Here is a 14,955-nt window from a genome sequence, read left to right on the forward strand (position 1 = left end):
GCAAGGCTTAATCTAGGAGGCAGAGCCATCTGCCTAGACACGTTAACAAGCATGTTAGTGGTTAAGATGAGATGAAGACAAGCTTGGACTTCAGGAGTCTTGTTATCTGGCTATGGGGTCGGTCCATTGAAGACATTTTTACTATACATTATTTGTATAACAGACATCTTAACTATTGAAAGCTAGTATTTTCATGACTCAGTCTAGAAGAGGTAGGCTGTTTGCATTGCTTTGAAAGATCAGAAGTAGATTAGAATAAATGATGTAGAGTCATCATATTTAATAGATTCAGAACAGATAAAGACAACTCGGCACTATGCAGTCAAACTCACAGTGTTCTGACTGGACCCCTGTTTATAGGAAATTGTAGCTTTGTCTTTTTTCTTCCAAGCATCTCCCAGCTGTTTCTGCCACAGCAGCTTGGTAGGTCTGTGGTTTGAATATTATGCAGGTGGAAAATGGCTTGGATTTCAAAAAAGATTTGTAGTGATTGTACCTTATTTTTAACATGCATTTTTTAAAAATCTTGTTGATCAGTTCTGAGTGTTTTTTAATTTAATGAATATTTAAGAAGGTCTAACATACAAATTCTACTGATAGTTCTCAACATGAAGTGAATATTTAAGGATCCAATAAAAAATGAATTGGTAATAGTAGAAGATTGTAATTTAGACTTTGGTAGCAATTCAGATACAGGTTCCCACCCCACCTAATATCTAGGTTTTTCCCTATCTTCTTTTGCCTCTTCTTCCATCTCTTTCTCCCCAGTGCTACTGGAGAGCAGTTTAAAATTCCGTTGCAAAATATTAATTCATTGCTGCTTGACACATAATGTACTTATTGATGAGTATTTAGTCCTCTTCAAGTGATTCATGAATTTATGTTTCTGTAAATGTAAATATTTGGTAATAATCAAGTCAGGAATAAAGATGAAATAAAAAATCTTTTGTTGCGGGCATAGTGGCACACTCCCAGTGCTTTTGGGAGGCAGAGACAGTAGGATTGCAAGTTCAAAGCCAGCTTCAGCAATTTAAGTGAGACCCTGTCTCAAAAAAATTAGAGCTGGGGATGTGGCTCAGTGGTTAAGCACCCCTCGGTTAAATTCCTGGCACTAAAAAAAAAAAAAATCTATTGTTGTTGCCTCAACTTGGAATTTGTGAAAATTGAATAGACAACAGTTCTTTGTTCTTTGAGCTTCAGAGTTAGGACCAGTAGGCTCTGTGCTTTGATTTTGCTCTGGTTATTTGAATAACTATATGGCACAATGTGACTCTCCTTTTGCATCTTGCCAAGTCTCCTTGATATGGACTGAATGTTTGTGTTCCTTCAAAATTCATGTTTAAGTTGTAACTCTCAAGGTGATGGTATTAGGAGTGAAGCCTTGGGGTGATTGGGTTATGGAGTTGGAGCTCTCTTAAATGAGATTCCTTAAAGACCCACTCCACTTCCTATATTCAAGGACAAGGTAAGAAGGCACCATCTGACCCAGGAAGATGTTCCTCACCAATACAGAATTTGCCTTGATGTTGGTTTTTTCTAGCCTCTAGAATTATGCTAAGCAAATTTCCTTGTAAGCCATCTAGTTTAGTTTATAGTTGTGCTTCCCTGTACTATACACACACACCTCCCACCGTGCTGGAGATCAGGTCCTTGCATGTGCCAGACACACTCTACCACTGAGCGACATGCCCCGGCCATTTATTTGTTTAATAAGAGCTTGAATGGACTATCTTTTTTTTTTTTTTTTTTTTTGGTAGTGAGAATTGAACCCAGGGAAGCTTAACCTCTGAGCCACATCCCCAGCACTTTTAAAAATTTTATTTAAAGATAGGATCTCACTTAATTGCTAAGTGCCTGGCTAAGTTTCTGGGGCTAGGGAACTCATGATATTCCTACCTCTGCCTCCCGAGCCACTGGGAGCCGCTGGGATGAACTATCTTTTGTTAACAATACATTTCCTCTCTGGTCTGTGTTAGGGCTGGCAGGGAAGGTGGGAGAAAAAGAAGATAAGAAGATGCTATTTCCTGATTGCTTACTGTGTCAGAAGTAGGTTTAGATTCTTTATGGGTTTAATCCTATTTAATACTCAGACTAGCCTAGATAGATAATAGCATTTTCTTACTAGATTAATACAGGAATGGAATCTCAGATTAATTTTTCCAGGGTCCCAGAGCTAGTAGGATTTGAACTAAGACCTAACCCTAGAGTCCACGTTTTTTTTTCTCATTATACTGACTATGCTACTAGAATAGGGTGTGGGAGCATGAATAGGACTGGGCTGGAATAAATTTCAGGACATTCTTTTGTCTTCTTCTGCTCTGTATTTCCCAGTGTTTTTAGTCAGGTGAATTGGGCTCAATATGAACATCAAAGATTGTCTTGAAAGGAAAAAATAACAGAGTATTATTTTTAGGTTATTGTGGGAAGGAATGAAGGAATAAAGGAGCAGCCCTTCTTCTTTGTTTGGAGGCAATGGAGAATTGACTGTCATGTGGATACCAGTATGGCCCTCCAAGAATATTTACCTTTAGTGGTAAAAACTTCAGTAAGCCATCTCCTTGAGTCCCAGCCCAGCTGCCAGGCAAATCATCAACTTGATACACTAGAAAAACAAATGGTTTTCAGAAGAGTTAGATCAAATTTGGAAACAATAAAATGGAAAAAAAAAGTTACCATATGAAGGAAAAGAGGAAGCGCTGTGAACACTGGCACTCTCAGGATTGGGCCCACCAGGCCAGTTTTTGACTGATAAAGGACATTCAGTTCAGCAATTACTTACTGTGTCACTTCAAAGTGCCAGGCCCTGTGTAAGAAATTCTGTAGAGCTTAAGGAATAAGGCCGTGAGAAGTTTACAGGATGATGAGGACAATTAAGAACAAGTAAGTGCAATAGTAATGGATAGGAGCCATCAAGTAGGCAGCGACTGCAGTGGAGAAGGATTGACCTGGGCTTTATTCTGGTCCATCATTAGATGGTTTGTGATGCTGAGCAAGCTTCTTATGACTCTAGGATTCAGTTTCCTCATCTATATAATAGGTACTTTGCAGGGATATTATACCTTGGAGGAATATTGAAACAGCAGGGAATGAATGTAAAATGTGTGACACATAATAGACTTTAATAATTAGTAACAATTTGATTTATTATTGTGTGCTGTTAGGCTCAGATGAGAAACAGTGAGAAACTGATTGGGAAGGATGGCTTGGAGAAAACTTTGTGTATGACTGGTTGACGTTTTTCAGAGAATGGATAGTTTTATGTAAACATGTGCAGTAAAATGCCAGTGCCTCATTTCCTTCCTATGGGAGCAGGAGACAGGCTCTCTCACTGTGAGTAGCTGACCTGGGGCTGGGATGTCAAAGCTCAGAGGAAAAGAGAATAATTTTCAAATCAGTAGCATGTTTATGAGCCTTGTGGTCAGGCAGAAGATGAGGGCCAAACCCATGGCAGAAAAATCTGAAAGCAGATCCCAGCCCAGACACCCAGCTGGCTGGAGATCCAATAGAGCCCTGGGTAACATTGAAGAGCAGGACAGGGCAGGCTGGAAATGCTGATCTTTGGGCTCTTTCTGCTAGCTTTTAGCTTAGTGATTGGTATAGGAGGTTATAGATCCTGAGTGGATTTGAGGTCCTCACAGAAAAATTATAGAATAATTACTGTCCTCAAAGAGTGAACCTGGAGTGGGGGGTATAGCTCAGTGATAGAGTATTTGCCTAGCATATGCAAGGCCCTAGGTTAGATGAATCAAAGAATAAACCCTTCTGATGGACAGACCAGTGTACCAGGAACTGTCACAGGCTAAGGGCTAAGGTGATAAGTTTGCTACTGTGAAATTGTTTTAGCAGGAAAAAAAGAAAAATCACTCTAATTTCACCATCCAGATGTAACCACTATTCTTTTTTTTTCATTTTTTTTTCATCTTTCATACATTTGATTCAAGTGAGTTATGAACTTTCATTTTTACCCCAAATACAAATTGCAGAATCACATCAGTTACACATTCACAATGTTTACATAATGCCATATTAGTGACTGTTGTATTCTGCTGCCTTTCCTATCCCCTACTATCCCCCCTACCCTCCCCTCCCATCTTCCCTCTCTACCTCATCTGTTGTTGTTCAGTTCTCTCCCTGCCCCCCCTTTCCCCTCACAATCTCTTGTATGTGATTTCGTATACCGAGGAGGGTTTCCTTCCGTTTCCATGCAATTTCCCTTCTCTTTTCCTTACCCTCCCACCACTCATCTCGGTTTAATTTTAATCTTTTCCTCATGCTCTTCCCCCCTGCTCAGTTCTTAGTTGCTCTCCTTAAATCAAAGAAGACATTTGGCATTTGTTTTTTAAGGATTGGCTAGCTTCACTTAGCAAAATCTGCTCTAATGCCATCCATTTCCCTGCAAATTCCATGATTTTGTCATTTTTAGTGCTGCATAATACTCCATTGTGTATAGATGCCACATTTTTTTATCCATTCATCTATTGAAGGGCATCTAGGTTGGTTCCACAGTCTAGCTATTGTTAATTGTGCTGCTATGATCATTGATGTGGCAGTATCCCTATAGTATGCTCTTTTAAGGTCCTCAGGGAATAGTCTAAGGAGGACGATAGCTGGGGCAAATGGTGGTTCCATTCTCAGCTTTCCCAGGAATCTCCATACTGCTTTCCATATTGGCCACACAAATTTGCAGTCCCACCAGCAATGTACAAGTGTACCCTTTTCCCCACATCCTCGCCAGCACTTGTTGTTGTTTGACTTCATAATGGCTGCCAATCTTACTGGCGTGAGATGGTATCTTAGGGTGGTTTTGATTTGCATTTCTCTGACTGCTAGAGACAGTGAGCATTTTTTCATGTACTTATTGATTGATTGTATGTCCTCCTCTGAGAAGTGTCTGTGCAGGTCCTTGGCCCATTTGTTGATTGGGTTATTTGTTATCTTGTTGTTTAATTTTTTTGAGTTCTTTATATATTCTGGAAATTAGGGCTCTATCTGAAGTGTGAGGAGTAAAGATTTGTTCCCAGGATGTAGGCTCCCTATTTACTTCTCTTATTGTTTCTCTTGCTGAGAAAAAACTTTTTAGTTTAAGTAAGTTCCATTTGTTTATTCTTGTTATTAACTCTTGGGCTATTGGCGTCCTATTAAGGAATTTGGAGCCCGACCCCACAATATGTAGATCAGAGCCAACTTTTTCTTCTATCAGGTGCAGGGTCTCTGATTTGATGTCAAGCTCTTTGATCCATTTTGAGTTAACTTTTGTGCATGGCAAGAGAAAGGGATTCAGTTTCATTTTGTTGCATATGGATTTCCAATTTTCCCAGCACCATTTGTTGAAGATGCTATCCTTCCTCCATTGCATGTTTTTAGCCCCTTTATCAAATATAAGAAAGTTGTAATTTTGTGGATTGGTTTCTGTGTCCTCTATTCTGTACCATTGATCCACCTGCCTGTTTTGGTACCAGTACCATGCTGTTTCTGTTACTATTGCTTTGTAGTACAGTTTGAACTCTGGTATCGCTATACCTCCAGATTCACACTTCCTGCTTAGAATTGCTTTTGCTATTCTGGGTTTTTTGTTATTCCATATGAATTTCATGATTGCTTTATCTATTTCTACAAGAAATGCTGTTGGGATTTTGATTGGCATCGCATTAAACCTATAGAGAACTTTGAGTAATATCGCCATTTTGATGATGTTAGTCCTGCCTATCCATGAACAGGGTACATTTTTCCATCTTCTAAGATCTTCTTCTATCTCTCACATAGGGTTCTGTAGTTTTCATTGTATAAATCTTTCACCTCTTTTGTTAGGTTGATTCCCAAGTATTTTATTTTTTTTGAGGATATTGTGAATGGAGTGGTTGTCCTCATTTCCATTTCAGAGGATTTGTTGCTGATATACAGGAATGCCTTTGATTTATGCGTGTTGAATTAATATCCTGCCACTTTGTTGGATTCATTTATTAACTCTAGCAGTTTCTTTGTAGACCTTCTGGGTCTGTTAAATATATTATAATGTCATCCACAAATAGCGATAATTTAAGTTCTTCTATTCCTATTTTTATGCCTTTAATTTCTTTTGTCTGTCTAATTGCTCTGGCTAGTATTTCAAGAAGTAAATTGAATAGAAGTGGTGAGAGAGGGCATCCCTGTCTTGTTCCAGATTTTAGAGGGAATGCCTTCAGTTTTTCTCCATTTAGAATGATGCTAGCCTGAGGCTTAGCATATATAGCTTTTACAATGTTGAGGTAAGTTCCTGTTATCCCTAGTTTTTCTAGTGTTTTGAACATAAAGGATGCGGTACTTTGTTGAATGCTTTTTCTGCATCGATTGAGATGATCATATGGTTCTTATCTTTAAGTCTATTGATGTGGTGAATAACATTTATTGATTTCCGTATATTGAACCAGCCTTGCATCCCAGGGATGAATCCTATTTGATCATGGTGCACAATTTTTTTTGATATGCTTTTGTATTCGATTCGCCAGGATTTTATTGAGAATTTTTGCATCTAAGTTCATTAGAGATATTGGTCTGTAGTTTTCTTTCTTTGAAATGTCTTTGTCTGGTTTCAGGATCAGGGTGATGTTGGCCTCATAGAATGAATTTGGAAGAGCTCCTTCTTTTTCTATTTCTTGAAATAGCTTGAAAAGTATTGGTATTAATTCTTCTTTGAAGGTTTTGTAAAACTCTGCTGTATACCCATCCAGTCCAGGGCTTTTCTTGGTTGGTAGTCTTTTGATGGCCTCTTCTATTTCTTCCTTTGTTATTGGTCTGTTTAAATTGTGTGTGTCTTCCTGACTCAATCTGGGCAGATCATATGACTTAAGAAATTTATCGATATCTTCACTATCTTCTATTTTATTGGAATATAGAGTTTCAAAATACTTTCTAATTATCTTCTGTATTTCTGTAGTGTCTGTTGTGATATTGCCTTTTTCATCCCGTATGTTAGTAATTTGAGTTCTCTCTCTTCTTCTCTTCGTTAGCATGGCTAAGGGTCTGTTGATCTTATTTATTTTTTCAAAGAACCAACTTTTAGTTTTATCAATTTTTTCAATGTTTTTTTTTTTGTTTGTTTGTTTCAATTTCGTTGATTTCCGCTCTGATTTTAATTATTTCTTGTCTTCTACTACATATGCTGTTGTTTTGCTCTTCCTTTTCTAGGGTTTTAAGATGTAGTGTGAGTTCATTTATTTGTTGTTTTTTTTTTCTTTTTTTGAGGAATGAACTCCAGGAAATGAATTTCCCTCTTAAAACTGCTTTCATTGTGTCCCATAGATTCCGGTATGTTGTGTCTGTATTGTCATTTATCTCTAAGAATTTTTTGATTTCCTCCTTTATATCTTCTGTAACCCATTGATCATTCAGTAACATATTGTTCATTTTCCAGGTGATGCAGGATTTTTCCTTTCTTCTTTTATCATTGATTTCTAGTTTCATTCCATTATGGTCAGATATGGTGCATGGTATTATCTCCACACCTTTATATTTACTGAGAGTCGCCCTATGGCATAATATATGGTCTAGCTTTGATTAGGATCCATGTGCTGCTGAGAAGAATGTGTATCCACTTGATGATGGTTGATATATTCTATATATGTCGGTTAAGTCTAGGTTATTGATTGCGTTATTGAGTTTTATAGTTTCTTTGTTCAGCTTTTGTCTAGAGTATCTGTCCAATGGCGAGAGCGGTGTGTTGAAGTTCCCCATAATTATTGTGGTGTGGTCTATTTGACTCTTGAACTTGAGGAGAGTTTGTTTTATGAACGTTGCAGCACCATTGTTTGGTGCATACAAATTGATAATTGTTATGTCTTGATGGTGGATGGTTCCTTTTAACCGTATATAGTGTCCTTCTTTATCCCTTTTGATTACCTTAGGTTTGAAGTTGATTTTATTTGATATGAGTATGGCCACTCCTGCTTGTTTCCACGGGCCATGTGAGTGGTATGATTTTTCCCAACCTTTCACCTTCAGCCTGTGTATGTCTTTTCCTATCATATGAGTCTCCTGAAGGCAGCATATTGTTGGATTTTTTTTTTAATTCAGGTTACTAGCCTATGTCTCTTGATTGGTGAATTTAAGCCATTAACATTTAAGGTTACAATTGAAATATGGTTTGTACTTCCAGTCATGTTTATTTATTTATTTATTTTAGTTTGGCTAGTTTTCCCTCTTTGGTTATTTTTCTCCCCCTTTACTGAGATACCTCCCACTGTTAGTTTTGGGCGCTAATTTTCAATTCCTCTTCTTGTAGTATTTTGCTCAAAATGCTTTGCAGTGCTGGTTTTCTGGCTGCGAATTCTTTTAGGTTTGTTTATTGTGAAATATTTTAATTTCATTGTCAAATCTGAAGCTTAGTTTTGTTTTGCTCTATACAGTATTCTTGGTTGGAATCCATTATTTTTCAGAGTTAGAAATACGTTGCTCCAGGATCTTCTCGCTTTCAAAGTCTGTGAGGAAAAATCAGTCGTTAACCTAATTGGTTTACCCCTGAATGTAATCTGCCTCCTTTCTCTCGTAGCTTTTAATATTCTCTCCTTGTCCTGTATGTTAGCTATCTTCATGATTATGTGTCTTGGAGTTGGTCTATTATGGTTTTGGATGTTTGGGGTCCTGTAAGCTTCCAGGATTTGGCAATCCATTCCATCTTTCATCTCTGGGAAGTTTTCTAGGATTATTTCATTTAATAAGTTATCCATTCCTTTGGTCTGAACCTCTGTGCCTTCTTCTATCCCAATGACTCTCAAATTTGGTTTTTTGATGAGATCCCATATCTCTTGGATAGATTGCTCGTGAGATTTAAGCATCTTTTCTGTGTTGACTATATTCTTTTCAAGTTGATAAACTTTGTCTTCATTATCTGATGTTCTGACTTCTACTTGATCTAGTCTATTTGTAATATTCTCGTTAGCACTTTTAATCTGGTTTATGGTTTCTTGCATTTCTAGGACTACTGTTTGTTTGTTTTTTAAATCTCTATCTCCTGGTAAAGCTCGTTCTTTGCAGATTGAATTTGTGTGTTTAGTTCCTTTTCAAAATATACTTTCATTGCTTGGACTTGCTGTCTCATGTCTTCTCTAATATTCCGTTCCATCTGAGTTAGGTATGCCTTGATTTCTTTCCCTGTCCATGATTCTGATTCTTCTAGGTCCTCCTGTATATTTAAGTTGTCCTGCATTGTTTGTAATCCTATTTTTCCTTGTTTTCTCATGTTGTTCACGTTACTTTCCAGCTCTGTTTGACTGCTTTGTAACTGCTTTCTCCTATACATTTGTTTTGGCTTTGTATATCTCTGTTGTCTCTCCTTTGTGGTGGGAGATTATGCCTAGAAATGTTGGGCTTTGTTGTACTTTAAAGCTGATTCATTCAATTCATAAAAGGCTTCTAGGTTCTGTATGCATATAGTGATTTGTTATTTGTTCTTAGGACTATATGTTTAGGTTAGGTGCTATGGTGGTATGATGGTTAGTATGTCTTGGTTACTTTAGAAGATTGCTCCACTGAAGTTGGATACTACCCAGCAATTGGATCAGGGTGTTGGTAGTAGCTAGGTATTTAGGAGTCTTATAGAGAGCCTCGAGACATTCACCTATGTTCATTTAGACAATTACACGAAATGAAAGATGTAATGCTTGGGATGAAAGTTGGGGGGTAGGGGAATGAAGGTGCTCTTAAAAAGAAATAAGGATAGAGAGATAGATAGATTAGAGGAGAATAAAAAGAACAATAAAACTTGAAATGGGAAAGAAAGAGAGAAGGAAAAGGGGAGAAAGGAACAGAGAGAGAAGAAGAAGAAGAAAAAAATAACAGCAGCAACAACAACGAAAAAAAAATTGAAGTCTTAGAGATCCACTTTCTTCTCTTCCAGTAGGCAGAGCTGTGCCCTCTGAGCGGAGCTTCTGCTCTCTACCTGCCGATAGCAATCCCTGTAAGGCGTCTCCTGGGAGTCTCTCAGACTTGTCAGTCTAGAGCCGTTTCACTTCTCCGGCCCTTACCCCCCTTCCTCCTGTCAGCCAGCCAGCCAGGTCCTGTTCCCCAGAAGTGACTCCCCAGAGATCTAGTTACACTTGCAATCCCACCGCGTGTCCCTTTTAAGCCCCAGTGCTGTGGTAAACTGGCGGCTAAGACCTTGGGAGTCACCGCTGGTGATATGGGGGGCTGGGTGTCGGGGATCCCCTCTGCTTCCCTGCGGACACGACCCCTAAGAGGTCAATGAAGTTTCCTGGCTGCTTGTATCAGAATGGGGAGGGAGTCACACACCTGCTTAAGTGGATTCTGCTGGGAAGGAATTCCATCGGCCGAATTTCAATGATGTCACCTCTCTGCTATGGCGGGCCCCAGGCTCCTTGCCGGGGTGTCCGAAGGGAGGGGTGGGACTGGTCCGTCCCAGTTGGCCTCAGATCCTGGCTCGCTACTTCATGAAGTCTTGGCTAGAGACTTCTTCCTGCCAAGCTGCCTCTCGGAGGCTAGCGGGACCCAGTCACTTTGGCTGCGGGCGGGCGGACGGACCGGCAGCCGCGCCCGCAGCATGTGGACTGCAGCTGGTGGATCTGGACCTCCGCATCTCGTGGCAGGGTTTTGCTCATCTGGGTCACACTGAAACTTCAAAAAATCCTAGTAGCTCCCAGCCAGTCTCTCTTCAGTAGAATTTTGCTAGGAGATTCTCCGTTGGTAGAATCCAAGCGTTATCTATGCATCTTTATGACCCCATCACTGGGGGTGTATTGAAAGCATTGCCTCTCCGCCCGCCGCCATGTTGGATCCCCCATCACCACTATTCTTGATGTGTTACTTCCAGACTTTCTGCTCTGATGCAGATTGTGCATATATTCATGCTCATTGAAATAAAATAGGATCGATGTTTTATAGAATTCTTTCTCACTTAAGATGTCATTGCCTGTTTTTATTTTAGGTAATTTTAATAGCATAGTGTTTAATTATATGAATTTATGTAATTTCCCACTGTGGAACACTTATTTTTTATCGTTTTTTTTTTTTATTTTGCTGTTATAAATATTCTTTCCTTCATCTTTTTTCCCCTTCCTCCTTGCCTCATGGTGGTTTTCTATTTTGCAGTATTGCTGGGAGCCTGGTGTACTCGTACATCACTTTCACTGAGGAGCAGCTGAGCAAACAGTCAGAGGCCAGTAACAAGCTGGACATGAAGGGGAAAGGAGCAGTGTGACCAGAGGACTGCTCCAACTGCATGTGCCCAAGTTTCTGATCAACTCAGAACTCTGGCAGATGCCAAGATGATTACAAGAAAATGCCATTCCTTTTGCACTTGTACAATCTAAGGATTGATTGCTGCCTTTTGAAATTTTATGAGAGAAACTTATAATTGACTCTATTTTAAATATATTGTTTGAATTAATTTATATCAAACTGGAAAATGTACTGGGATTTTTAATTTATTTTTCTTCTGTTCTGACAGTGAAACATCAGTGTTTTGAAAATATTTTATTCCATAGTTTGATATCCAGGGGTCCCTGAGAGCTGCATATATAATGTGCTCCTACTGGAGCCTTATCATTCAAATCATTGCTGTGTCTGGAGTAGTTTGATCTTTCTTTTGCCAGAAATGCGGCCAATCTGAAATTTCTTTGAATTTTCTTATTGATTGCATTGTCTTCATAAATATCACATTTGCCAAAGATAGCAACTTTGGTACTAAAAAAAATACATGGTGTTTTGGAATGTATTGCTTTCCATGTTCACTTTCCTGAGAAATGATGGGATGAGCAGAGTGATTCCTTAAAAATATTGTTCCCTCTCTGTTATGTAGAACGGAGATAATGAAGGGATGGAGGGAGTAGGCACTGTACTCTTTATTCATCTATTTGACTCATTCATTCATCCAACTACAATGTACTGAGTGTATGTGTCAGGCATTGTGCTAAGTGCTGGAGACCGTTTGGGGAAGTAATTGGAAGATCTCCTTCCTGCCATAGTGACTAAAGGGTAAGATGGAGAATTTAGTTCTTAGATCATTCGGAAGATTTTGGGACTATGAGTAACTTGTTTCAGCTCTCAGAAACTGCAGATGTGTAAGTGGGGTTAAAACACCTGCCCTACCTATCCCCACAGTGTGAGTCCAAATGCTGCAGAGTGACATTGAGGTGAAAAGCTGCATTTTGTAAACTGACCCCTTGTCTACAAGGATGGCAGATGGGCAAGGTGATCACCACCTCTTTCCCTATGCCTGCCGCCTCTGGGTTTGGTTTCTCTTTTTACTTCTCAGATCAGTATGATGAGGTCCCACATTTGTGAATGATTGATTTGAGAGGAAAAGCTGGTTGGGATTTTTGTATTGTCAGGGCTGGACCTTTCTTTGGCAGTGTCAGCGTTCCTTCCTTTTTAAATGGCATGATCGTACCTCTCCTTGGGACATACCCACCTAGATGCTGTGTCTGCTGCTTCACTTAATGAGCTTGCCAGCTTCTCTCAAGTCCAGTGCTGCATCCTGGGGCAGGGCCTGTGAAGGGACATTGCCTGAATTGCCTCTTGGGGAAGTGTTAAACACAGTTCCATGGCTTGGCTCAGAGACATCCATTGACTGGAGATGAGTGTGTTTTTCAGGCTGGTTGTGCAGTCTGTACCAGAAGCTGGTACCTTTGCCCTACTGTACACACTAGTTTCCGTTTGAATTTGGAAACTACTGGGCTCTGTTGACCTAAAACTATTAGTATTTTGGTGTCTCAACAGGAAATTAGGAAAATTTTGATTTTTTTCTATTTGTAAAATTTCATTAAACCCAGAACATAGGCTCACTTTTTTCCAGGATCATCTGAACTAAAAAAATTCTAGTAAAAGAATATTGTGTCTTATTTATCTCTATTTTACTAATTAGACAAACAGGAATCAGAGAAAATAGGTGACTTGTTTATAAATCAAACTCCACATTTTTTTCTATTGAACCATGCTCCATTTGATTAACTGCCTTTCCCTAAGGAAACAGGGATGCCAACTGAGTTAGGTTGAATTCTTTCAAAGAGGCAAGTGCTTGACTGAATTTTGTGTCAGAAAGAAATGGACTTTGCAAATTAGGGAGAGTGACAGGGTATTCAACCTCCAGGCTGATCTCAGTTAATGTGTAGTTTAGGCTATGAATGTTGCCTGTAACTGCCTAGTTTTGCTTGGATGCAATAGCTTAGCTAGAGATAATTTGAATAATTCTCTTTCTTCTGTCAGCCACATGAAGGAGGTAACTTTGTTATTAGAAAGCCCTTTGGATATGTCAAGACTAGAACTCATCCAGGGATTGAACCGCTTCTTGAGGATCAAGTTTCCTTAGAAGTCTGTCTCTCTTCCAGGTTAATTTGAGAAAATCATGAATAGGTAGAGCTCACGGAATGCACTATACCTCAGAGCCCCTGTCTGTGTTGAACATTCTGACTGACAGGAGCAGGTACAGCATCTTACAGCTTCTGCTCTGTGTTCTGATTCTGAGAGGCCTCCTTCAGCTATTGCCACCATTTCAAGATAAGAGAGAGTGACATGATAAATTTGAGATTGAATAGAGTGGCTGGTCACTTTTTGGAGCTTGTGGTTTTCTGGTATAATACAGTGTAGACATTTGCTCAATAATCTGGTGTCTCTCAGAATGTCTGGATTTTGCTCCAAGGTTGATGGGCAAAAATGCTTTGATCTATTAACTCCCATCTGAAAGGAAAAGAGGCAGTATAGAGTTAAATCCTTAGGTTGCCCACTAAGACAGATGAACTATTTTGAGAATTCTGAAAGGAGCTAATGGCTCCTCTCCTTGAATTAATGAAGGCAAAATCCTCTGGCCAATCTGCTTGTAGTAAATTTGACATAGATTAGAATAATCCTGGTTGTCTAGACTGCACAGTGCTACCATGTCACTTAATTTTAAGTGCTGCATGTGGCTGTCAACTATGAGTTAGTCGTTTGTAACATCCAACTTGCATTTAGATTAAAAAAAATGCATTGGCAAATTTTCTGTAATCCTATCATATCAGAAATCCATGGGAGATTTCAGTCAATAAAGCTGAGGTAGGTTCTTCACCCAAATAATGGAATTTCACATTTGATTGGCTTGGAAGAGTACCTAGGGCTTTGGGACTGCCTTTGCTTTTTTTTTTTTTTTATCATGGGCTTGTTCAGTGGGTGAATATTTGATGAACAGCTGTTGTATATCAAGCATTTTGCTAAGCGTGGGGGAATGGATGTATAGGACTTGGGTCTTGCTGTCAAGGAGAATACAATTCTTTAGCTGAAGGTGGTGGCCTGGACCCAAATTGAGAGGGGAAACAGATAAAAGCAGTCAATGATTTGTGAACTAGAGCTGCATGCACAGTTACCAGGTCACTGTACTATGGTGCCCTTCCCATAGAGGAAAGCAGCTTTTTAATCTGAGAGGTCTTTTGTAACTCAAATCAGTCTTCTAAATTTGAGATAAGACACAACTTTGAGAATTCTGTGCATAGCCTGGGTTCTTCCGCCTCAGCTGCTAATGTTCTTGCTTCCCCATAATTATGTAGTACTGTTTATCCTCCTAATGAAAAAGGCTGTAATTGATTTTTCCCTCCCTGAAGAAAAATATTTATAATAAATGAAATAATAAATATGAAATAACTTAATGCAATGTCTAGTACCTATTAGGCACATAGAAAATGTGGCTACTGTCCCTATTTCATGGTGGGATTGTAGGCAAAACAAGGTTCTTAATTTGTGCTCCTTAAATGAAAGAGGCCTAGACAATGTATTTCCTGACCTTGGAATGTTTAGTTACCTATTTCTGTTCACTGTCTTTTTTTTTAAATAGCTGCTTGATATAATTGTAACCATTGTGTGAAGCAGTTACTTTCATATTATGATGGTAAATTTCAAAAAAGGAAACCTATTTTCTATATCAGAGGAAGATCATTACATTTCATAATGGTAATTTAGTTAAAACTTCCTCAGTTTGTCACTTAACTCTACGGGCCA

At 39.0% G+C, this 14,955-nt stretch overlaps 1 pseudogene; it reads left to right on the forward strand.

Moving 5' to 3' along the window:
• Positions 1 to 11,397, forward strand: part of LOC143639999 (nucleotide sugar transporter SLC35D1-like) — a 61,456-nt pseudogene extending 50,059 nt beyond the window's left edge.
• The last annotated feature ends 3,558 nt before the right edge of the window (positions 11,398 to 14,955 follow it).

Source organism: Callospermophilus lateralis, unplaced genomic scaffold (assembly GCF_048772815.1).
Source record: "Callospermophilus lateralis isolate mCalLat2 unplaced genomic scaffold, mCalLat2.hap1 Scaffold_105, whole genome shotgun sequence".
NCBI lineage: Eukaryota > Metazoa > Chordata > Mammalia > Rodentia > Sciuridae > Callospermophilus > Callospermophilus lateralis.